Consider the following 25,985-nt stretch of genomic DNA (forward strand, 5'->3'; position numbering starts at 1 on the left):
AAGGAAATCCAAAAGTCAGAGTTGAGAGGTAAAGCCAGATTGCAAGACAAGCAGACAGCCCACCTGAAGCGTTACTCTAATGAGGCTGAACAGAGCTGTGGATGCATGAAAATAGAATCAATGGAAAACCTTTGGACAAAGTAGGAGGTTTGGGATGGAGAGAGAAGAGAGACCTGAGAAAACTCCCTGAGATCTTAGAAAGTCGATGCAGGATAGTTGTACATGGGAGGGTCAGGGTCAGAGATTCGGGGTAGGGGAGCTGTCTAGAGCACCAAGCTGAGTCAAACGCACACGCACACGCACACACACACACATCATACAAACCTTTATACCAGATTCTACTGGGGAGTAAAGAGTCCCTCAAATATATTTGTTTTGCAATAGCTGAGTTTTAGGACTTAACACCTTAAAATGATGGTTCTCAACTTTGGCAATCATCTGAGAATCATGTGAGGATCTTTATAGAAATGCCAATACCTGGGTCCAAACCTACACAACTGAACGGAATTTGGTGGGGGTGGATCCCAGATGTGGATGTTTTTGAAAATGCTTCTCCGATGATCCTCCCATGCATCTAGATTTGACAACCACCGCCCCCAAACATTTTAAATTTAACTTATTTTTTATGAACTGATTGCCACTTACACTAAAGAGTCAGGATCCACAATGCTTTAATTTGCCATTTAGATGTCTTCTTTTTCTGCTGTTGCTGTCCACCATTCCACCTCTAGGAGCCATCTGTCCTCCCTCCTCCTCTACTGTGTTCTCAATGGAATCTTCCAATGATGTTCTGATTAACTGGGAAGCTGCTAACCAAACATGTTAGAATTGCGGTTCACGATCATTCTGTCCATTTGGAAGTCCTCTGAGCATCCAGTTTCAAGGTCTCCAAGTATTAAAATGTCTATAGTTCTTAGGTCATGAGGTTTGAGAACTGGGAGCCCAGAAACGTAAAACATGGACAAGAGGATAGGCCAGTCCATTTGGTACATGGCAGCCTCACAATTCTTTTTTTTTTTTTTTTTTTTTTTTGCGGTACACGGGCCTCTCACTGCTGTGGCCTCTCCCATTGCGGAGCGTAGGCTCCGGACGCGCAGGCTCAGCGGCCGTGGCTCACGGGCCCAGCCGCTCTGCTGCATGTGGGATCTTCCCGGACCGGGGCACGAACCCGCGTCCCCTGCATCGGCAGGCGGATTCTCAACCACTGCGCCACCAGGGAAGCCCCTCACAATTCTTAAACTGTGGAGTTTGAGCAGAAGCCCAAGGGAATCTACTAGATATGGAAAGACAGAACAGAAACAACCCAGATCACTGAGACCTGTGTTTTAATACTGTCTCTCTCATCAGCTGTGTGATCTGGGGCCAGTTATTTTACTTCCCTGGACCTTGGTTTCTTTACAAAATAAGGGAGATGGGCTAGAGGGTCTAAAAAGCTATGAGAAAAAAAAAAAAAGCTATGAGATATTTCAAACAGAAGTTCATATAAGATATTTTAAACAGAAGTTCATATAGAATAGCATAACATTTAAGTATGTGCTTGTCACGCACTCTAATAACTGCTATTACTTTGCCATATTAGCTTCTTTATATGTTCTTAAGATACCTTTGAAGCCTCTTCTGAACCCTGGCCTAATCCCATTCTCCTCTCTTCATCTCGAGAAACAAGCATTATCCATTTAATGGGGTTTATCATTCTCATGTGTATTTTTGACACCCTATGCCTGATGGCAAACAACGTCTCACATCGTTTTACTTGTTTTTACACTTGAAATGAAAGGGATGGCTATTCTCATCCTTTTTCGGTTTGCTTTTCTAAAATTTAATTCCATGTTTGGAGGTTAATCCATGTTGATGCAAGTGGCTCTGGTTTATTCTGTATAATGTCCTGTTAAATGAATATACCATTTGATTTAGCCATCCTTCTGATGACGGATCTTAAGTTGTTCAGAATAGAGAAATTCTAAGGTGCCCACCAGTTTGCGCCTTCTAGAATTTGACATAAAAATACAATTTTTCTGGAGAAGTTCTGTAGCAACATCTTTGGCTTTTCCCATTGTTCTCAGGTGTCCACTTTTTCCAGTGGTACCTTGTGGGTGTGTGTGAGATCTCCAGAAGCCTAATCTTGGACTAACAGGGTCATCCAGATGGTTAGTAAGGACCAGAGAGGCTGCATCATGCAGTGATTAAAAGCACAGACTTGGGAACCAGTCACACTTCGTTTTGCATCCTAGCTTTGACATCTGTGAGTTGCATGGTTTGGGCAAATGATGTAACCTCTCTGAACCTGAATTTCCTCATCTGGAAAATGGGGAAAACAACTTCTATGCCATAGGGTTGGCATGAGGATTAAAAAAGATAATGCATGTAAAGTACTGATCAGCATGCCTGCCACCTAGTAAGTGCTAGACAAAGTGATAAGAGACATTTTACAGAGAGCTATAAGATAGATATATAGCAAGGGAGAGCACACTGTCACGACCAGAGCTCATGCTTATTGTATTCTCTAAGGCATTTCCAGCTCAACATGATGCCTAACACATAGTTTACACTTAATACATATTTGCTAAACAAAGAATGAGTTTCTTACAAAATTAACCATCCTTGTACTCTATGATCTGATCGCACTACTTGGTATTTACTCATAGGAATTGAAAACCTATGTCCTCACAAACACCTACACATGGATGTTTGTAGCCGCTTTCTTTATACTTGCCAAAACTTGGAAGCAACCAAGACGTCCTTCAGTAGGCAAATGGATAAACTTGGTACGTTCAGACAATGGAATATGATTCAGCGCTAAAAAGAAATGAGCTATCAAGCCATGGAAAAACATGGAGGAAAGTTCAATGCATATTACAGAGTAGACGAAGCCCATCCGAAAAGGCTACATCCGAAAAATGTATGATTTCCATTCTGGAAAAGGCAAAGCTATGGAGACAGTACAAGATCAGTGGTTGCCAGGGGTGAGAGGGGGAAAAGGATGAATAGGCAGAGCACAGAGGATTTTTAGGGCAATAAAAATACGCTGCATGATGCTATAATGATGGATGCACGTCATTATGCATTTGTCCAAACCCATATAATGTACAACACCAAGGGTGAACCCTAATGTAAACTCTGGACTTGAAGTGATTGTGATGTGTTAATGTAGGTTTATCAGCTGTGACAAATGCACCATTCTGGTGGCGGGTGTTGATAATGGGTGACGCAGTGCGTGGGGGAATGAGAGAAAGCTTTCCCCCTCAATTTTGCTGTGAACCTTAAACTGCTCTAAAATACAGTTTAATTTAAAAATAGAATAAGCAAGTATGTAAATATGTGAGACTATTGGAAAATGCATTTACCCGTGGGATCGAAGAAAGCATAGCCTATGAAATGACATAGAGGAGGTTTCCAGTGGTTCCTATCAGAAAAGTTTGAGGCAGAAAAGTTAAGAGATTTTTTCCTGAAGATCAAACATTCTGTCATCTAAATCAGTCGCTTCTTTCAATCCCCCAAAACAATCTTGCTGAAGCTTTAGGCAAAGAATAGCCCCAGCTTACAGCTCGGATGTTACCTACAGTTCTTCTATTTGTCACTGTCACAGCTCCCGGCCCTAATTACTCCATCCTGTCTGATCAGAGTTCATTCTCGAGACAGCCTGACTTAAGTGAATGTCCACGTTTACCCTAGAATAGCAGGCACTTCCTGGCCGGCTCCTTCCAGACAAGGAGCCTCTGTTCGCCTTGGGACTGGGGAGGAAACAGCCTCTGACTGTCCCAGCTGGTGAGTGAGGAGCCCCAGCCCTGGGCCAGCAGACCTTACACACATATTTTTGAGCCGTGGATGGGAAGCAAACCAATAGGTTATGAGGTTTCCAGCCTTTTCAAAAGCAGCACTTAGCAATAGCGTTCACAGGCTAGCCTTTAGTACAGCAAAAATGCCTATCTATCAGGAATTCCTTTTCAGTGGTAGAGAGTTTGCAAAGGTGTGTCCTTTCTGAAAAACAGAGCTTCTGACAGGAGCTCGTGCTGAAAAAACGGTGGAGTATTGTCATTGTTCTGTTTTACTTGGGAGGTTGTGTTTATATCTTGCTTCAAGCCTTTAAAAATACCGTAGATATGTTTGAGATTGTACTAGTTTACTTGGCTCCTATTTTTTAAAAAAAGAAGATAACTTGTGTTTCTGCCTGACTTAGAGGTTAGTAAATTGAATGTGGCGGGTTTGTGGTCTTTGGTCTGCGCAGTGTAAATACATGCAAATCCCTGCTTTGAATCAGCTTTTGCCTGCCTTGGGGGTCAAACTGGGGCCTTTTGTTAGGGGCCATCCTGAGTCGGGGTGGGGGGAGGGGGGAGGGCCAGGGAGGTGGAGGAATGACAAGTATTATAGGACTGTAGATTGCTATTGTCGCACAAGCAAGCTCCTACAACTAAACTCCTTTCTTCTGTTGAGGAGAAGCTGGGTGAGGCGGGAGAGGGGCTCTGGGGCCTGGGGAGAAGGGAGGAGAGGTGAGAGGGGCCGGTGTAGCCACTGAGACCTGCCTGTCCCTCCCTACTCCAGCCCCTGACCCCCCAATCCCATCGCCATTCTGCTGACCCAGAGAGGGACTAGCAATGATGTGCTTTGCCGGTACAGAGCACTAACTGGCAGTGGCCTGCTTGAGCCGAGGCCGTTTTCTAAGCCACTCACTAATCAGAAGTGACTGAGGCTCTGAAGAGAATACAGCCCAGCCTGGGTTCCACCCTCCATGCTAATGAAGAAGGCAAGGAGGTGGATAATCAAGGGAGGTGATGTGAATAATTCCACACCGATAATCCAGAGGGAATGAAATGCATCATGAGTTGTGGGTACAGCAGATTTCCTTTACCAGCCAAGGCTGTTTTATGATCAAATGAGCTTGCCTTTCCAAGCAACAGAGCGGCTGACCCTGGGAGGAGCCGGGGTGGAGTGGGGCGGGGGAGGGGGCGGGGGAGGCAGGGTTGTAGGAGGAGCTACCCTGGGATTAAGAATCCAGGCAGCCATTAAAAACAACGTTTAGGAGCCTGCATAATCATGCAGGGAAACGCTTGTGATACGATTTTAAGTGAGAAAACAAAGAAGCATGCAAAGCGAGCGTTTTAGACAACCACAGCAATGGACAAGACAAACAAAACTAATCCCAAACACAGCTTTATATACACAGAAGAAAGCCTGGAAAGAAATACACCAGAATATTAACAGTAGTTATCTAAGTAGTGGGACTGCAGGTGATTGCTTTCATTCTTCTCTCTGCTATTATTTTCTAAATTTTATATTAACTTGGATTATTTTCCTAATGAAAAAAGGGAGTGTACTAAAAAAAGAATTTGGCTTGGCAGAATTCTTCCCCAGAATAGACTGTGGAGAAACAACTCCGATGCTAACTTTCTAACTAATGTGGGTGGGTACCGCGTCCAGGGAGGCTAGATTTTACTGCTCAAGCTGTTAGAGGTCCCAACAGCCCTCTTCTGGATGAGAACACTTCCTCTGTCAAATTCAGACTGTATGTGAATCTCCCTGGCCTTGCTTCTCTGAGAATTGAAGAGATGTTTTCAGAGGCAGCAGCTTTTTGGCTACATGTTCTCCTTAGGATATAACCAATTTCTACCATATTTAGTAGCTTCCTGGAACCTCCTCCTAATTATATTTCTTTCCCAAGTTTTCTAGTTTTCAAACTAGTTTTGAAAATAACACTATCAAATTAAATGGACTCCTTATTTCACTAAGTCATGGGACTGTGGGTTTTATGGTAGATATCTAGGAGGAGATGACTGATTACTCCTCACTCTTACTAATGAGACAAACGTGGGAGAGTTGGTAGCAAATTCTTTGTTGCGTTAAGTTTTTTAGTTAATGAAGGGGATCTGCCACCTAAAAATAGAATCCATATTTCCTTCTACAAATGTTTGGGTGTTAAAACAGAAAATCCTTAGGAGCCCTTTGAATATTCATTCTTACAATGTTGCTTTTGGCATTGAATCTGCCAGATGTTTATGCTGCTGTTGGCCATGACGTTCTTTAGGGTGGAGTGGCTGCATTGCTGGAGAGTTACCATCCCCCCTGTCTAATGGAGTTGAGTTGATCGCATTACTTAGTGCAATCTTATATCATCCAGATTTTCAAATCTGGTCCTAATACCTTAACATTCATATTTGTGCTAATGTGTAATTATTTCACAGTTCTATATACTACCACCTAAAAAACGAGGACAGTGATGCCTTTAGTTATTCAGAGAATTAAATGAAATGTGTGAAGTGCTTAGTACAGTGTTCAGCAGATAAATTCTGTACTGGACACATCAATCAGGTGTGTGTGAGTTCCAGTCCTTACCTGGAGGAAGTCAGAGGATGCTTACAGTACTCACAGACCGTCCTGAGCACTTCTTTGTCAAGTGCTATGAAATACTTCGGAAGTTAAGTAAGTTCCTTATGTAGTATAGGGACTGTAACAGGGTTTTTTTTGTTTTGGTTTGGTTTGGCTTTTTTGGTTTTGTTTTTGAGGGATGACGGTCCAAAAGCTTATCAGGAAGAAATATAAACATTTGGGTATGTAGAATACAAAGGTGGGTACTGTCACAAAAGGGAAATTCTGAAATAGAAACTTAAAATGGCTTTCCTGTTTCTTCTTTGAAACATGCGACCTGATACCCTGCATTGGTGGGAATTCTGCCTTCAGCGTCCTGCTGCATTTTCCCCAGGACAGATTGAGAAGAACGTTGGAGCAAGGCTCTGGTTCTTCCAAACATGCTTTTTATAATGTATTAATGTATTCTTAGTTAAACGAATTAACTTACATTTGCTTTTAAGCAACTTTTTTTTCCAAGTATTAAAAACTTTTATTCTGGGCTTCCCTGGTGGCGCAGTGGTTGAGAGTCCGCCTGCCAATGCAGGGGACGCGGGTTCGCGCCCCAGTCCGGGAAGATCCCACATGCCGCGGAGCGGCTGGGCCCGTGAGCCGTGGCCGCTGAGCCTGCGCGTCCGGAGCCTGTGCTCCGCAACGGGAGAGGCCACATAGGTGAGAAGCCCGCGTACTGCCAAAAAAAAAAAAAAAAAACACTTTTATTCTAACGTTCCCCAAGTTGACTGTGGAAGTACAAGTTTCTACATTTAAAAAGTTTACATAAATTACATGAATTGCAATTTTCATAAAAGTCAGAATGAAATGCTCTGCATAGGACAAAAATATGCCTAAGCAACATATCACGTTTGCACAAGGCCACTGAATGACATGGATATTAGTAACAATTAAAAAGCTTGTCTACAGACGGAGCAAAGATTTCAGTTTGGTATTCTGTAAGCCAAGATTGTAAACTATTCTCACTATACAGAAGTTCTAATGACATACAGAGTTTTGTGTAGGAACTTTTGTGCTTCTGGTTGGCACATCGCCTACGTTTTAATATGTGAAATTAATACAGAAGTTTGTGAGAGGTTGTGCAAAACCATTGTATTTGCAAAAATGGCATAAAAGTGAATTCAGTCAATGTACATGCACACTTGGCTCACATCTTTAACAACAAAAGGCGTCTTAATGCCACAGAACTGAATAAGAATGCTAGCTCCAATGGCAGCTGTTAAGCATTAGAGTCACATAAGTTACACCAGAATGGGCAAATATTGTCAAGTAACATTCTATTGTTAAAGCTGAAACAGGTGACAGTGCAGCCACGTCTGCACTCCAAGCCATGTCCCCTTGTCTGCTGCAGATTGGACCAGAGGAGGCCACTGGACCCGAGGACAGTCCTTCTATAGGCTGGTTAATAGCTTATGAAGCTCTCCGCATCTCTGCCCATCTGGAATATTGGTGGCTCTCCTTCTCAGTCAGCTCTCTGAGTGAGCTGGACTCATGACGTACTTGCAGGGTCAGTTAGCAGAAGCAGTAGAGATCAAGTCAGAGGGTAGCTGAGTCGCTGAAGGGGCTGTAGCTTTTGTCTGCCCAGCTTCTTTTCCCGTGCCCCCTTCTGGAAACAGACCCCAACCTTCTGGCCATAGCTACCCAAGCCATGTGGGAGGTCTTCCTCAGCTTTTCCTAATTAAGTTCTCTTTCTTCTCTGGGAAGGAGGCTCTATGGACCCTGGCTCCACAAGCAGATGCCTGCAGGGGCCAGACAGATAACTTCAGTGAGAAATGTTCAGATGCCAAAAAATGGGGCTGGGGAGGGCCTGTGACCAATGAGAAGACATGTCTGCCAAAGGCAATCAAATTAAAGCAGAATTGACACCTGTCTTGGCTAAAAAAGTAAATGAGGCCTTTTCCCCCAGGTTTGTTGAGATATATTTGGCATACTAGCACTGTGTAAGTTTAAAGCATACAGCATAATGATTTGACTTATGTATATTGTAAATAAAGGAGTTCTTAACATGGCCCTTGCTGGGGATTTACTGCCCCAGATAACATCAGCTCAGAAGCCTGGGCCTCATCCACTCACCCTATAGATGGACTTTCTCCAAGAAATGGCCACTGTGGAGGATGTCATGGACCAAATGTTTGCATCCTCCTCAAATTCAGAAGTTGAAATTCTAACCCCTAAGGTGATGCTATTAGGAGATTGGGCTTTGGAAGGTGATTAGGTCATGAGGGTGGAGTCCTCATGATTGGGATTAGTGGCTTGTAAAATAGACCTCAGAGATTTCCTTCAGCCCTTCCACCATGTGAGGACACAGTGAGAAAGTGTCATCCGTGAACCAGGAAGTGGATCCTACCACACACCGGCTCTGCCAGCATCTCGCTCTTCTTGGACTTCTCAGTGTCCAGAACTGTGAGAAATACATTTCTGTTGTTTATAAGTTATTCAGTTTATGGTATTTTTTTATAGCAGCCTGGATGGACTAAGACAGAGTGGTTACTTTGTTTGGTGACTGGCCATCTAAATATTAAAGATGAAAACCCTAAAGGAATAGGTCTATTTAACTGAATAAAAAAAGATAAAACTTCTGTAAGTCAATAAATCTTAAGGCAAATGAGAAACTAAAAAAAGTACTTGCAATAGACATTTTTGATGCTGCCAGCTATAGCTGAGCATTAATGATACATGCCATTTCTCTTTCCTTCTGCAGTTTGTCAACTTCCTCAGGCTGGCAGATACAGACAACTTCCTCGGTGAGGTGACAGAGTATCTATTAGCCTGTGGGTCTTATGTCCTACTCCATCCGAACAGCTAATCCCCCAAATCAATCTGGTTCTTAGACTGTGGGGGAAGTTACCTATTTCAGTTTTGAACTTTTTATTGTCATTTCTATGATATGTTATCTCCAAATGGGACTCTCAGATAATGTATATTGAGGGGAACTTTGAAAGCATAAATTTATTTTCTATTATTTGGTCTTCTTGGGGTACAACAACAAAACACCACTGCCCAGTGGGGAATGATGACTTCATCTCCCGTGTGCCGCTGGCTCCAAGTCATGTAGGATTGGAAGGATTATGATACCTCCATGCAAAAATGAATGTTTCTAGGGCTTCCCTGGTGGCACAGTGGTTGAGAATCCGCCTGCCGATGCAGGGGACACAGGTTCGTGCCCCGATCTGGGAAGATCCCACATGCAGCGGAGCGGCTGGGCCCGTGAGCCATGGCCGCTGAGCCTGCGCATCTGGAGCCTGTGCTCCGCAATGGGAGAGGCCACAACAGTGAGAGGCCCGCATACCACAAAAAAAAAAAAAAAAAAAAAAAAAAAAAGAATGCTTCTATATAAGTACATGGCTTAAATGAGCTCAGTTCAGAGAAAGCCCCCAAATTCTCTGCTTTTGTTGGTCCTATCTTCTATCCTGTGAGAATTAATTAAAATGCCTGGGTTTTAAACTAACAACACCATTTCCCAGCTATGATTTCCTTTGTGACCCAGACAACCCCCTAACTTATACATCTACTTCATAGAATTAAAATTACTTGTTAACATCAAACAATAGAAGCCTATTGTTTTACTTTGGAATGTGCTGGACCTTGTAACTTCATCCATAATATCATAGAAATTAAACAGCGTTGGAAAATAAGCTATGAACTGGATGTCAGAAACACTGTTTTAAGGAACGATGGCAGTAGAATATATAGTCACAGAGATATTCTCACTGTTAGGGACTGTCTATTGGGGTGCTCTTGAAAGACAGATTTTTAAAAGACATAAGGCAAGAAAACTGGAGGACAAGCAGGGGAAATCATCACTTCTTGTTGATAGATAAGGTAGGGCTAATTCATGCTGGAACCCTTAGGATGATCCCCTTTGGTTATGGGGACCCTAGTGTCAGCATCCAGGAAGATACCTGGGAAGGGGAAAGGAGAACAAATCACAAAGGTGAAAAGAAACCCATCATTTTGGTCATCTTGTTGCATAATAAGCCACATAAAAAGTTAGTGGCATAGCACGACAATTCATTATTATCTCTCATGATGCCTTGGATTGACATGGCTGGAAAAGCTGGGACAATGGGGCATTGCTGTCCCCAGAGAATTTGTTACCATCTTTAATCCACCACCATCATCAAGATGATCTTGAAGGGTGAAAGAAGAACCAAATTAAAGCCTGAAGGAGCTAAGTAGAAGGATGGCTGTTCCCTTCCACCTACTGAGCTTTAGGGTATGTAGTTGTGACTTCAGTGACAGGAGAGGGAGGTAAGAAATTTGGAGATGTTTTAGAAAGAAGAGGACCCCACGGGGATGATTTAAATGTTGGGAAGTGAGATCTGTATACAGAGATTAAATGACATAGGATTGATATGACCTGAAGCAGGGAAGGCTGAGGAGTAGCTGAATAATCATCTTCAAATACATGAGGCTTATTACGAAAAAGATGGGTGGCCATCAAAAGCTGAGCATAAAGGGACTGGGCTGGAAACACTAAAGAATTCCCCACTGAGAAATGGGCATCTTTGGGACCTGAAAGAAAATCCCTTTTCCGAAGCTGTTTAAAGAGAACACATTTTATAAGCCTGTAAAACTTTAGGATTAGTTATGCTGAAGATAGAAATGTTAGACCAGACCATCTTTTTTTTTTTTTTTTTTGGTAGAAGAATCATTTTTTCAAGTGAAACCTTACATGCAACAAATGAATGAAAAGTGACGTTGTTTGTGTTGAAGTGATGGCATGGTCATAGTGACACTTACTCTCCTCCCAACCCTTAACACCCCAGGCGGCCCCAAAGGTCACCATATGAGACACAAGGACCCCGTTAAAATTAGTTTGAAAATAACTATAACCAATGAAGAATTTCCTGACTTTCTACAGAAGGCTGTGAGTGCTTGGAGATTTATTTCAAATGGCAGTTCGGCCTTGAGGGTTTTGTGAGATTGCCGAATTCTCTTCCTGGTTCAAATTTGTGAGATGATGTTATTTCTGAACTCAAGTCCTGTTCTTCTGTATATTGTCCAATGACACTCTTGTATACACTCTTTAGTAGCACATTTGGTCCTAAGTGTACCAGAGTATAAGGAAAACAAGGGTTGAAATTTTTCATCTTTTGGTAAATTTATTTCATTTGCTTAAATAAAATTCCAACAAATGAAATCAACAGTTTTACTTCATTAATGGTCAATGAAATTAAGGGTTTACTTTATTAAGTCATAAATAAAATCTTCGCAAAAACGAGAACATCTTATAATCACCAAGACTGTCATCCCAATGTTACTATCCTAATAGTTTCATGAATAATCCATTTACTTTGGAATTCTTCCTACACAAAAAGGACAAAATGTATTCTGGCACCACTTTAATACACATGTATTATTATGACTTAATAATTAATAAAGTTTACATAAAATTTTTAAAATATATAAAGACTTCATGGTTGACACAACTTCTAGTTTCATTATGGTGAACTGAGAACCTGTCTTTCATACCAAGGCCATGTACTTGGCAGAAAATATTGAAAAAGACACACAACTGCATTGAAAATCAAGTACTGTACAGACAGTGCTCAATTTACGATGATTCAACTTATGATTTTTTGACTTTACTATGGTGTTAAAGTGATAAAGTGTTCAGTAGAAATTGTACTTTGAATGTTGATCTTTTCCTGGGTGATAGGCAGTACTATCCTCTCTCGTGATGCCAGGCAGGGCAGCGAGCTGCAGCTCCCAGTCGGCCAGGTGATCACAAGGGTAAACAACTGATACGCTTACAACTATCTGTACCCAGACCACCATTCTGTTTTTCACTTTCAGTATGGTGTTCAATAAATTACATGAGATATTTAACACTTCATTATAAAATAGGTTTTGTGTTAGATGATTTTGCCCAACTGTAGGCTAAAAGAAGTGTTCTGAGCATGATTAGGCTAAGCTAGGATGTTCTGTAGGTTAGGTGTATTTCAGTTTAACAATATTTTCAACTTATGATAGGTTTATTGGGATGTAACCCCATCGTAAATTAAGAAAGATCTGTATAGTTAGATAAGATTTTTTAAAATTCCAGCTATGGGGCTTCCCTGGCGGCGCAGTGGTTAAGAATCCGCCTGCCAATGCAGGAGACAGAGGTTCGAGCCCTGGTCTGGGAAGATCCCACATGCCGCAGAGCAACTAACCCATGAGTCACAAATACTGAGCCTGTGCTCTAGAGCCCGCGAGCCACAACTATTGAGCCCGTGTGCCATGACTACTGAGGCCCGCACGCCTAGAGCCCCTGCTCTGCAACAAGATAAGCCACCACAATAAGAAGCCCACGCACTGCAGCCAAGAGTAGTCCCCACTTGCCGCAACTAGAAAAAGCCCATGCACAGCCATGAAGACACAGTGCAGCCAAAAATAAACAAATTAAATAAATAAATTTAAAAAAAAGTTCCAGCTATGTTTTTTACAAGAAATATCTTAAAGAAAAAATAAGAGAAAGGTTGAAAATACAGGAATGAAGCAGATACTATGGAAAAGAGCATGGAGATTTTTTCAAGAAAATTTAAAAAAACTACCATATGAGCCAGCAGTTCCATTCCTGGATGTATTATCTGAACAAAACAAAAAACTATAGAAAAGATATAAGCACCCTTACTTTCATTGCAGCATTATTTACAATAGCCAAGGTATGTAAGCAAACCTAAGTGCCCATCAATAGATGAATGGATAAAGAAAATGTGGTATATATATACAATGGAATATTACTTGCCATGAAAAAGAATGAAACCTTGCCATTTGCAACAACATGGATGGGCCTAGAGGGTATTACGCTAAGTGAAATAAGTCAGATAAAGACAAATAATGTATTATTTTACTTATATGTGGAATAAAAGAAACAAATGAACAAACATAACAAAATATAAATAGAGTTATAGATACAGAGAACAAACAGGTGGTTGCCAGAGGGGAGGGGGTTAGGGGGAGGGAAGGAAAAGTGAGGGATAGTAAGAGGTACAAACTTCTTGTAGCAAAATAAATGAGTCACGGGTATGAAATGTCCAGTGTGGGGAATATAGTCAATAACTATGTAGTATCTTTGTATGGTGACAGATTGTAATGACTTATCATGGTGATCAGTTTGAAATGTACAGAAATATCAGATCACTATGCTGTGTAACAGGAACCAATGTGGTGTTGTAGGTCAATTATATTTCAAAAACAAACAAACAAACAAATTCACAGAAAAAGAGATTAGATTTGTGGTTACCAGAGGTGGGGGGGGGAGGGGGAGGGGGAATTGGATGAAGGTGGGCAAAAGGTGCAAACTTCTGGTTGTAAGATAAATAACTACTAGGGATGTAAAGCACAACATGATAAATTTAATTAACATGGCTGTACGTTACATACAAAAGTTGTTAAGTGAGTAAATACGAGTTCTCATCACAAGGAAAACATATTTTGTTCTATTTCTTTAATTTTGTATCTGTTTGAGATCACAGATGTTTACTAAACTTATTGTGATAATCACTTCATGACATATGTAAGTCAAATCATTATGCTGTATACCTTAAACTTATACAGTGCTGTACGTCAGTTATACCTCAATAAAACTGTAAGAAAAAGAGGTAATCATACAGCTAAAAAAACCACAGGAATGAAAAAAGCTTACTAAGCAAATGCTGACAAAAAGAGACTGTAGCAATATTAATATCAGACAAACTAGAATTCAAGGTGAAAAGGACAATATCAGACCAAAAATTCAAGGATTAAGGAAGGTATTTCGTATTGAGGAAAATAACTCTTCACTAAAATATATGGCATTATGAGCTTTTATGCACCTGATGATGTAGCTTTGACAAGCAGACAGGCTGAGGTTGTAGCAACATAGGTTGTAGCACTGTATATGGTTATAAAACATAAATTAAAACAAAATTGAAAGGAACCTAAAAGCCCATCAACTGATTGTCTAAACACTCTGAAATATTGTAACAGTTACAAAGAATGAGGTCAATCTATATACTAACATAGCTAGCTCTCTAAAATATATTGTTGAGTGAAAAAGCAACTTTGCAGAAGCGTGTGTACAACAATATAAAAACCACATATGTTAACACACACGCAATGTTGCTATGTATTTACTTTGGATACAGGAGTCTTCATATAAATAAATAAGAAAAAAAATCAGGAAAGAACACATACAAAAGACATACTGTGATTACCTCTGGGGAGGGGGAAAGAAGTAGACTGGGGTTGGGGGTGCTTAATCAGAAGACTTTAAATTTTATCTCAAATGCTTCCATTTTTTAAATAAGGAAAATTCATTTTATTATCACTCATGTTATTAAATTTAAAAAAAAAAGATTCCATGATTTCAGAAAGTTCTGAAAGCCCTGTACTAGCTGATGTGTCAAGTTGGATGCCATTGGATACAAATACCAAAGAACCTGATTTGAGCAATAAGGCTTGAAGAGTAGGCCAGTTTATATTACTTCATGTAACAGGATATTCAGAAGAGTCAAGGGTTGAATGAGTACAAAGTTCAACCACATCATTGAGGACCCAGGTTCTTTCTATTTATTTGCTTCAATGAATTCTGAAGAAATTTACTTCAGATTCTCTTTGCATCCTTGGAGTAAGTATATTTAATCCTCAGGCTCAAAGCAAGATGGTGCCAGCAGTTTCAAGCAAACAATACCCAGAAAAAAAGAATAATAAGCAACAGTTATACAGTGCTTACTATATGCCAGCATTTTACATATTTTAATCCATTTTTTGTTCCCATAACTCTTTTTGCAGATGAGAAAACAGAGGCATTGAAATTTGTTGAATGTTACATAATTAGTAAGTGGTAAATTCAAATCCAGTCAGTCTGGCACAAGGATATGTGCGTTTAATCTCTGTGCTCTACTCTGTATGCTTTTCCCTGTGACTTTTTTTCTTTCCTTTCTTGTCTTGTAGTTTTCTCTAAGAAGTAAAGAGACTTCCCAGAAACTTCTCAGCAGGCAATTCTTTACATCTCATTGGCAGATGCCCACTCCTAAACCAATTAGATTACCTTCAGCCCAACAGACCACCTCTGGAGTTGAGAGTGGGGTCAGCTGCCCCCAAGGACATTGCTCTGTGGGAAAGTGTAGGCACGTGAACCAAATTTTGGGCCCTCTTTGGAAGGAAAAGAGAGTGGAAGGGGCTGATGCCAAGAAAATAACCAACAGTCTCCAGTAAAGGTAATTTCTATTTGTCCTTTGTAGCTCAATGACTCATTCATTTGAATGCCTGTTATGTTGGGCAAACAAGTGAAAATTTCCAGGAAGCATGTATGATTTCAACCTTGAGGAAAAGAATCTAGGCTAGAGATAGAGATCTGAGTATTGCCAACACATAGATTATAATTGTTTTTAGTCACCATGATGGAGAGAATTCCTACAGAAGAGAGTGTAGAGGTTTGAGAGAAGATGGTCTAATAAGATAAGATTCAGTGTTTGTAAGATTTAGTATTTGATAAGATTTAGTGTTTCCCTCTTCCACAGTATTAGATTAAAAGTAGTATGAGTAAAAAAATAAAAACTATAACTGCATCTAGTATACTTAATTGTTATTAATAAAATAGCTACACCTTTGTTCATTCATTTAATTTGTTTATTAGTTTATTTACTTTAATCTAAACATCATGAATGGGACTTCCTTGGTGGTGCAGTGAGTAAGACTCCACGCACCCAATGCAGGGTGCCAGAGTTCGATCCCTGGTTGGGGAACTAGATCCCGCATACATGCCGCAACTAAAGAGTTTGCATTCCACAGCTAAGACCTGGCATGGCAAAAATAAATAAATAAATAAACAAATATTTAAAAACCAAGCAAACAAAATAAACATCACGAATAATCTTGTTCTTCACCAATCCAAGATGTTGAAGGGTCCAATAATCAAACCTTCACAAGAGTAACCTAAAATTGTCCCTGGCTAAATACAAGGGGTGAAGCAATCTTGCACCAGAGATTGTAGCTGTGTTGTTTCTTGGTACATGTAGCCTACCAACTTTGCCTTGGATGTCTCCTGTACTCATTGATCTGAAGAGATTACTCCTCAGTGTGTGTTAGTTGGGCTAATCTAACAAGCCCTATAGCTCAGTGGTTTAATCCAATAGAGGTTTATTTCTTGTCTACACTGTAGTCCAACTTGGGTTGGTAGGGATGGGTTCCTTTTATCTAGCAGCTCCACTAAGCCCTTGAGCCCTGAAGTCTGCCCCTGATCCTCAGCATTTAGCTAGGAGATGAGAAAAGAGAGAAAGATCATAAAGGATTGCATGGGAGGACTTAACGGGCCAAGCCTTGGTGTGGTGAACATCACTTTTGACCCATATTCTATTGACTGGGACTCAGTCACATGGTCACAGTGAACTGCAAGGAAGTCTGGGAAATGTAGTCTAGCTGTGCACCTGGAAGAAGAAGAAAATGGGTTTGGTGGGTACCTGGCTAGTCTCTGACATACAATGGATTGAGTGAAACACTTCCATCATGTTAAAATGTAATGTTTTTATTTGTTATATTTATGGTTTCTCTCCAATATCTTGTTCTCATTTATAAGAGACTTTTCTTATGTTGTATTCTTCCTTACTGATTACAGCTTGGTCATTTTTCGTATTTCATTCTTTTAATTATTCAAGGTCCTCCCAATTTTGCTTTTGCTATTTCCAGCTATTCCCTTCTTTCTTCAAAGTTCTCTGCCTTCTGTATTTTGGACTTGGATCTCAGTCAAAATCCATTTGATCTTTTCTCCAGTGCTTTAGTAGATTTTTTTTTTCTGTGTTTCCTAGAGCTTTTACATATGGATCAGCTATTTTATGCATCTTAAAACTTAAACTTATTTTATTTATTTAAAATAAACTTATTTTAAATTTATTTAAATGTATTTTATTTTATTTATTTATCTTAAAACTTATTTTATGCATCTTAAAACTTAAACCCTGCGGTAAGTGGACATTCAAAATACACTACATTATTTGATTAATTAAATACAACTTCAGACATGCACCCAACTCTTAAGAAACACCTTAATGTACTATATTAAGTTCAAAGCAGGTAACTTGTATTTGACATTATAAGTTGTGGAAATTGTAAGCTTGATTTTAAAAAGATTAAATAAATAAATGCTCAGAAACACAATCGTTCTTGAGAAACAATCATTATATACCCGTCAACTGTCATTGTGAGCATTTAAAAATCAGCCAGCAAGGTTTTCATGTGATCCTGGCAAGATCAGGTAAAAACCACACCTGGCTGAACTTTGGGGAAACATCCTTGAGCATTTCAAATATATTGTTATTATTTTTTCAATTGTTGTCACTACCATCAAGATCAACCAGGTGCTTATGGACACATTAAGCCATAGCTGTTGTATTTAATGGTACTCTTATAGCCTCAAGAGACAAGCCCCAGCCGTGGTGGCCAGCTGAGTCCCAGGGAGTGACAAGTCCTAACAAGGGCACCTTGGCAGAGTGCTCTGTGGGTCCCTCCCTGAAGATAAATCAGTAGCTTGATTAGGTGGGGTTGGGGCCAAGCATGCCCTGAGGTGGGGCTGGGCCTGGGCCTGGGTGGTGGCAGCCCCTTAAGTGCCTGGCTTTCATTGGCTTGGCTACATTCCACTCAATTACTCTATGTGACTTGACTTGAAGCCAAGTGAAGCAGTTTGGGAACCACAAACAGGGCACATGATAACGAGCTGCCATTTTACAAGGGTGGGCCTTAGGGTCATCGGTTACCATTTTACAGGCCTAACTGGCTCACTGTTAGAACAGCAGGGAGCAGTGGCTGCAGCTCTTCATGGCAGAGCAAGTGCTGCAATGTTAGATTTTGCTGAAAATTCTGACCCTGGCCTGCCCAATACTTGATCAACATTTTACTACTCACATCATGTCACACAAATGGTGTGTAATATATCTAAGGTTTTTATTCTTTTTTTACTTTGTTTAAATGACCTGTTTTATAGCTTGCTCTGAAGCCAGAATTAGATTCTTAAGTGCTCTAGGAAAAGAGTTCTAAACAGAATTAAATCTAATCTGGCCATTGATTATCTGCTGGATCTAAGTACCTCTTCCTCATAGGGTTCTCACCTCAGTGGGATAATAAACTAGAAATTCTATGAGGTGTTTGTGGAAAAACAAGGTTTGGCGGTGGTGGTGGGGAATCCCATGCTAAACAAATGACCAAAATGAAAGAGTGCATCATTTTATCACCTGTCTCTTGGAAAATGTAAACCTTATTTTCATGTAGCCAGATTTCCTGGGGCGAATCGGAAATCAGGGCAATCAGATGGAGACGTCAGCAAACAGTTTGATCCTGTGTGCCAATCCCTGGGGGAGGGGAGGGGAGAGAGGGGAGGGGGGAGGGAAGTATCCTCACCTGCAGGGAGGTTGGTCTCAGAACAGGGTTTCTTTGTGCCGTTTCTTTCTGGATGGAGTCAGCCTGCTCCGACTCTTGATTACGTAACACAGTCATTCAGCTCCCAATAAACAGGTCATTGCTGAAAATGAGCAAAAATAGACATCATTCTAGGTTGACAAGGGAGAGAAGTAGGAAAATTGGGCTTGGTCTCATGGAACTTCAGCTACTCCCAAAGTTCTCAGTGCCAACTCAGAAAGGGTCTTTAAGCAAAACACCGTGAATAAGGATGTAAGTCCAGAAGGGCCACAGGATGATATGTCTGACTTTAAATGTATACAACGTAAGTGACCCAAGTTGGTAGAACAACATCCAGAGATGGAGGAGATGCACCAGAAGGTTAAGTGATTGAGTGGGGTATGGAGTAGCTAGGGTTAAGCTGCTCCAGGAAATTCTGAGTTTTTTCTTTTGGGGGCAGTGGGGTGAGGTTGAGGGGGAGTCATGGATCAGGGCTTGACTGGGCAGGCTCCGAGTCACTTATCTTCTATAGATAGCAACCTGGGTGCCCGAGGACAGGGAAGCTACATCACCCAAATTTCCGACTATCAGCATCAAGGGTGTTAACTGGTTGTTTTTCCTTTAACACCAATTAAGCGCGTTCACTTGGATTTTTTTTTTTTTTTTTTTTTTTTTGGTGGTACGCGGGCCTCTCACTGCTGTGGCCTCTCCCTTTGCAGAGCAAAGGCTCGGGATGCGCAGGCTCAGCGGCCATGGTTCACGGGCCCAGCCGCTCCGTGGCATGTGGGATCTTCCCGGACCGGGGCACGAACCCATGTCCCCTGCATCGGAAGGCAGATTCTCAACCACTGCGCCACCGGGGAAGCCCTTGGGATGTTTTAATTTGGGAAACTTTTTGAGTCTTCTGTTTTACCATCATGGAGGTAATATTTAGCAGCTTAGGTGCTATAAGAAACTGGCTATATTTATGTCTAAAAAGCTTTACAGTGCCTTTTAAAACATTCTCACCAAATCACTGGAAATTATATCAGCACTAAGTATGTCATCCACATGAGTCTCCTTAGAGTGTCACCGTGAATATGTGATTGACAAGCATAACGTGTGGCCACCTGGCACACCGGGCGCTACATCAGCCTGACTCCTCAGGTAACTTCCTGGGAGAGACTGGCATAAACATCCTCCAAAACGGCCTTGGTCTTGCTTAAGAATTTTCATTGGCAAAGGGGATGAGATTGAGAGTACTTCAGATCTTAAGCCCTACAATGAAGGAAAACTGAGGATTTAAAATTTTTATTTCGCATAGATTTTTTGTTTGTTTGTAATGGACAAAAATGTAAATGCACCCCTTGAGAGAAGACCTTGGGAGCTGACTGAATCAGTCTTTCTGGCTAGCGCATCCCTCTCTTCCTCCAGCCCCAGAGGAAGAGGTGGTGGTTGGTGCTGGGAGGAGAGGATCACGATAACTGCCACCATCTTCTCTAACCTCTGGGCTCACTCTGACCTCCCAGCATCCTGGTGCAGGAGAAGGCAAATCCGTATCCCCTGTAAGAATCTGTCAAAAGTTTAGCTTAGCAAATGAAGATAAACACTCCAGCCTCTCCCCAACTCCCTAGAACGGAAAGAAAATGTAAACTCTGAAGGTGGTCACACTTACAGGGCCCAGATCCTGTATGCTGACGTGACAACGTCTGGTCAGAGCCTGGCTCACCTACCTCCCTTATGGAGTCTTTCCCCACAGTTCCACCTACCCCATTCCTTTCTTCTACAAAATTCTGCTCACTTTGAATGTAAGGTCAAAAGCTTAGTCTCCCATGACTGTAGATTTACAATGAAAGCAACATGACAACAACAAAACGTTTAAACCAGCAGTAGCAATGTGAGGTAATAAGAGGACCGTCAGTTCTGGGACAGAGAAGTCAAAGTCACCAGTGTTTGCCTTTTTGCATAATCTGACACAACTTTTCTGCTCTTATCACATTCTATCAAAGACCTTTGGTGAAAGTATAACCTTACATATTTAAAGTTGATGTTCTGGGCTTCCCTGGTGGCACAGTGGTTAAGAATCCGCCTGCCAATGCAGGGGACATGGGCTTGAGCCCTGGTCCAGGAAGATCCTACATTCGGTGGAGCAACTAAGCCCGTGTGCCACAACTACTGAAGCCTGCGTGCCTAGAGCCCGTGCTCCGCAAGGAGAGAAGCCACCGCAATGAGAAGCCTGTCCACCGTAACCAAGGGTAGCCCCCGCTCGCCACAACTAGAGAAAGCCCGCGCGCAGCAAAGAAGACCCAACGCAGACAAAAATAAATAAATAAAATAAAATTTTAAAAAATGCTTGAAAAATAAAATAAAATAAAAGTTGATGTTGGGGATTCCCTGGTGGCGCAGTGGTTGCGAGTCCGCCTGCCGATGCAGGGGACGCGGGTTCGTGCCCCGGTCCAGGCGGATCCCACATGCCGCGGAGCGGCTGGGCCCGTGAGCCGTGGCCGCTGAGCCTGTGCTTCCGGAGCCTGTGCTCCTCAACGGGAGAGGCCACAACAGTGAGAGGCCCGCGTACCGCAAAAAAAAAAAAAAAAAAAAAAAAAAAAAAAAAAGTTGATGTTCACCAACAATCACTATGTGCTGGGTACTCTATCCTCATTTCCTCACTTGACTGTCACAATATCCCTCTGGGGCCTGTAAGAAGCATGTGTGATTGGTTTTGCCTTTTTATAGAGGAGTGAACAGAGGCATAAGGTGGTTGGGGAACTTGCTCAGAGTTACCATGGCTGATCCATTGTTGAGTTAGGTTTTGAACCAGACCTGTGAGGCCCCAGGTCTATCCATGTTCACACTCTTATTTACTGCGAGATGGCACCATAGTCTCACAAGGCGATACTTTCCATTGAGGGTCATGGAGGTTGAGGTCGAGAACCCCGCAAACAGAGAGAGGAAGCTGATGGAGAGCTTGACTCACAACTCCGATTTTTGTTTCTTGGTTCTTTTATCCCCCCCTCCAGCCCAGAGGTCTTAACGAAAGCATCTATATAATTTTGTCCAGTGTGAAATGAAATGAAAATATGGGCTCCTTGTTCAAAAATTAGGAAAATTTTCAAAATGGTGACCATGAAGCTGGGTCTTCATCTAGCCCTGATTTAATATGGTTATTTCTAGCATTCTGTCTCTAGAACTCTCTAAACCCCATCTGGGAGGACTTCCGGAAGAGTGGCTCCAGGAAGTAGATGTCTAGATGGAGATCTAGATATTGCTGAGTTGGCATTGGTGGTATTTTCTTGTGTCCCAGGTCAATGAAGCTTGTTCACATTGCCATAATCACACTGGCAGCAAAGTGATGCTCTACACATTTTAAACCTGAACAGTTAAATGTAGTTTTTATTTGTTCTAAGTACATAGTTGACAATACCTAGGTCAATGGATTCTTTAGATGAAATGGTCCAACCTGATGTCGCCCCAAATAGCTAAAAACAAACAAAAACCACATCCATTTATTTTATTTAGTTCATGCAAGCTTTGCTTGCCTGAAGAACGAACACATTTGAGGCAGCACCCTAGCTCTGAGTCCTCCTGCAGAGCCCAGAGGGTGGTTTAAGTCGTGGAGAGGCATTTTCACAAGCAAAGCCCTAGGCAAGAGTCAGGTTCGCCTAAGGCAAGATCTCTTTTGCCAAGACTGGACCTGGAAAGGGTGTGGGCCCCACCAGGTGCGCTGAGCCTCAGGACAGCCTCCAGGCCCAGCAAGCAGCTGGGCCAGAATCTCCCTGGGCTGGGCAAATTGGTCAGGGGAGGTTATGGAAGGCTTGAAGAGACGCGCAGCGCGAAGGAAGGCAGATGCCACACACCATCAAGGTGGAGACTCCTAAGGGGCTCAGGAAACTAGGACAGGACCTGGGTGGGGTTAAAGCCCCGGGGGAAGCTCTGTGGGCCTGCAGCTATTAATACTGTTTCACACTGAGGAAGCAGAGCGCCAAGTACAGCTCTCTTAGTACTTGAAGTGTATTAACTAATTCGGCAGTTCTCGAACTTGAGCATATAGCAGAATCACGGCTGTTAAAACACTGATCCTTGGGCCCACTTTCAGAGTTTCTGATTCAGTAGCTCTCTCTCTCTCTCTTTTTTCTTCCTAAAGCCTCTCCTTTATCCATATCCTGTTTTGGGTCCCTCCCTCTCCAGGATCTCTTCCCTGCCCCTGCTGACTGAGTGATTTCTCCTCTGAGCCCTTCTACCATGAAGCATATTGATTAAGGGCACATCCCAGATCTGGGTTTGAATCCTGGATCTACCACTTACCAGCTCTGTGACTGTGAACAAGTTATTTTACGGCTTCCCTTCCAAAATATAAATTCAAAGATCAAATTATTAAGAATTTCAAGGCAGCGACTGGGTGAGCATTAAAACCCAAGCAAGAGGCCCTTCTGAGTACTAAGCCCTGAGCAACTGTATAGGTCAAAGACCCATGTAGCACAGCTGTACCACAGCTCAGAGCCAAGAGAAGACAGTTCAGGTGTGAGTGGAAGGACCCGGGAGCAGGATCTGATAGAGATTAGGGCTCTCACTAGACTAGGAAGACTTGTCAACCTGAATCTACTTTGTGGAAAAACTCTGAATATTTAATTTTAGCATACAGCCCAGATAGGAAGGGTAAAGGAATGAAATCTGGGAGTTCAACTTGTGAGCTGTACCACCACTCTCAGTTTAGGTAAGCATGGTTTAGCAAAATACATTCAGTAAACTCATCCAATGTTAGTCTTCTGGGAAACTAGTTTTGTGTTTCCTTTCTTAGTTTCATTAGTAAAAATTTCTTTAGAGGACTGACCATCTTGATTTGGCTGAGCAAAGAGGACAAGGAATTTTTCCACATTGAGTTGGACAGACAGGGCCTCAGGGCCTCTCTGGAGGCCAGGTTCAGGGGAAGGCTGGGACTGACTCAGCCGAGAAGGCGAGGCCAGCGTGGCTGGATAGGTAGTGTGGGAACCCCGAGGCTGGGGACATGTTCCACTGTGGGTGTTGCTCCCACTGGCCTGAAACCACTCACTCCCAGTGGTGCACCATTATACACAAGGGGTGACAATCACAGAATGACAATGATTTTCAACCTTCTCAAGCAGACTACACAAGGGCAAGCATTTCCTTCCCAGAAGTCATTTTCAGGGCTATGCACACACTCTGATGATCCTGAAGGTCAGTGTGGCAGAGCAGAGAGAGTTTGGACTTTTTTTTTTTTTTCTGTACACGGGCCTCTCGCTTTTGTGGCCTCTCCCGTTGCGGAGCACAGGCTCCAGATGCGCAGGCTCAGCGGCCATGGCTCACGGGCCCAGCCGCTCCGCTGCATGTGGGATCCTCCCGGACCGGGGCACGAACCCACGTCCCCTGCACCGGCAGCTGGACTCTCAACCACTGCGCCACCAGGGAAGCCCAAGAGAGTTTGGACTTTTAAAGGAGTCAGATCTAGAATAGAATTATGGCTTTGCTGTGTTTCCAATTTCTCCCTCCCTTCTTTCCATCCTTCGTCTCTTTTTCACTCTTTCCCTTTCTCCCTCTCTCCTCCCTCCCCTCATTCCATCAGTTCTTTCACCAAATATTTATTGAGTTTTTATGCTGGTCTGTATCAGGTGCTGGGGATACAGTGGTGACCAATGCAGACACACAATCCTTTCTCTGATGGAGGCTGCAGTGGAGAGGGCATTGAACAATTATTAGGAGGGGTGTGTGTGTAATGACAGGCAACCAACCCAGTGCAGTGGGAGGATATAGCAAGGGGATTCAACCAGGGTGAGTGTCGTGGGCAAGGTACTCACAGCTTCATTGACCTCTACTCTAAATTGTGAGAATTAATGTATGTAAAGTGTCCAGCACCAGGCTTGGTCCATGATGACACTGTGACTAATGAAGCCAGCTTTGGGATTCTTCTGGGGCACTGTCACCAGAGGGAGTTTCAAACTCCATTGATGGTCATTTCTTTAATATCCTGCCTCATCTTTCTTGTGCTAATTATCTTTTCACCCCGGTGGGCCTTGCTGCCTCTCTGAGCCCAGGGTTCCCTGGAAGGCAGGGGCAGCAGTTACCCTCTTTGAATCTCCAGAGCGCCTACAACAATGCCCAGCACATAGTAACTGCTCAATAAATGTTGCTGGATTAAAAAGAGCTGAATAATGAAAATAAGTCACATCTAGTGACTCTGGATGGCTAGTCACATCTAGCCATCCAGAGAATGAAAATGTTTTATGGAAAGAAGTTGGAACCTCTACAGCTGTTCTGATATTATCTTTATGACCTCTTGGGAGAATAAAAACCAACACACGTCACAGCCTTTGTCTCATTGTTTCCTCTGCTATCAGGCAGGGAGGATTAATAAAAGAAAGAATATTTAGTTGGGGTTTTACTCCAAGGGATCCTTCTTAATTAAGTGGTGAGGCATTAATTAAAAATCTAATTAATCATCATAAGCTGTTGCTGTTGTGCTTGGCAGTCAGGCACAGGCTTTCTGAAGACATGAAGCTACAGGAGCTCTGAGCTGCATGTAAAAGAAATACCCCCCAACCCTCCAAATAGATGGGAAATCACTGAGCAAGGCAGCCTCCTGGTGGGCCTCTTACAAGCTAATATACAGAGATGGACTTACCATGGAGCCAATGAGGCTTAACCTTTGGGCCCCTCACTTGCATAAACGTTACCCAGGTCTAGGGTGTAAGATGGAGCCCAGGTGGAATGACATTATTAGTGAAGATGGTGTTGATGATGATAACGTCAGTGTAACTGTACAGAGAGGAACTGGAAAGAAGGGCTGCACAGAGCCCAGGGAACTTGTTGGAAAATTGTTTTGGATCAAAATGAACAGAAAAGGTCTCATGAAAGTGTCTACAAGTCCATTTATCAAGGTTAGAAGGCAACTACTAACTTGGTCTTTACCCAGGATTCATGCAGGGGCTTCTGGGGCTCCATGGGCACCCTGAAATTGTATGCAATTGTCTCTGTATGTGCATTTTTTCCTAGAGAGAGAAATTCTATTCATAAAGATGGGAAAGTCTGAAATGGACACAATAGACAATGGATTTTGTAAGATTATACTATTCTAGGGAGTAGAACATATAATGGTAGGAGGAAATAAAATTTGTAAGTAAAAATAGTATGTGGAATAATCTTGGGTCTGTCTTCCCTGTGTCTTATTTGAGTCTATGTCCTGAGGCAGGTACAGGAAGACAGGCTGGATGGAGGCAACCTCCAGCTTGGTGGAGGTTGGGGTTAGGGGACTGTGATCCTAGAACCAACCTGGGGTCAGAAGGAAG

The 25,985-nt window shown here is 42.3% G+C and overlaps 1 long non-coding RNA gene across 1 annotated transcript in view; it reads left to right on the forward strand.

Moving 5' to 3' along the window:
- Positions 1 to 25,985, forward strand: part of LOC136794389 (uncharacterized) — a 42,325-nt gene that overhangs the window by 11,602 nt on the left and 4,738 nt on the right. Inside the window, exon 2 of the long non-coding RNA XR_010841083.1 lies at positions 15,274 to 15,539. This is a non-coding gene — a long non-coding RNA (uncharacterized lncRNA). The remainder of the gene's footprint in view (positions 1 to 15,273; positions 15,540 to 25,985) is intronic.

Source organism: Kogia breviceps, chromosome 6 (assembly GCF_026419965.1).
Source record: "Kogia breviceps isolate mKogBre1 chromosome 6, mKogBre1 haplotype 1, whole genome shotgun sequence".
Lineage (NCBI taxonomy): Eukaryota > Metazoa > Chordata > Mammalia > Artiodactyla > Physeteridae > Kogia > Kogia breviceps.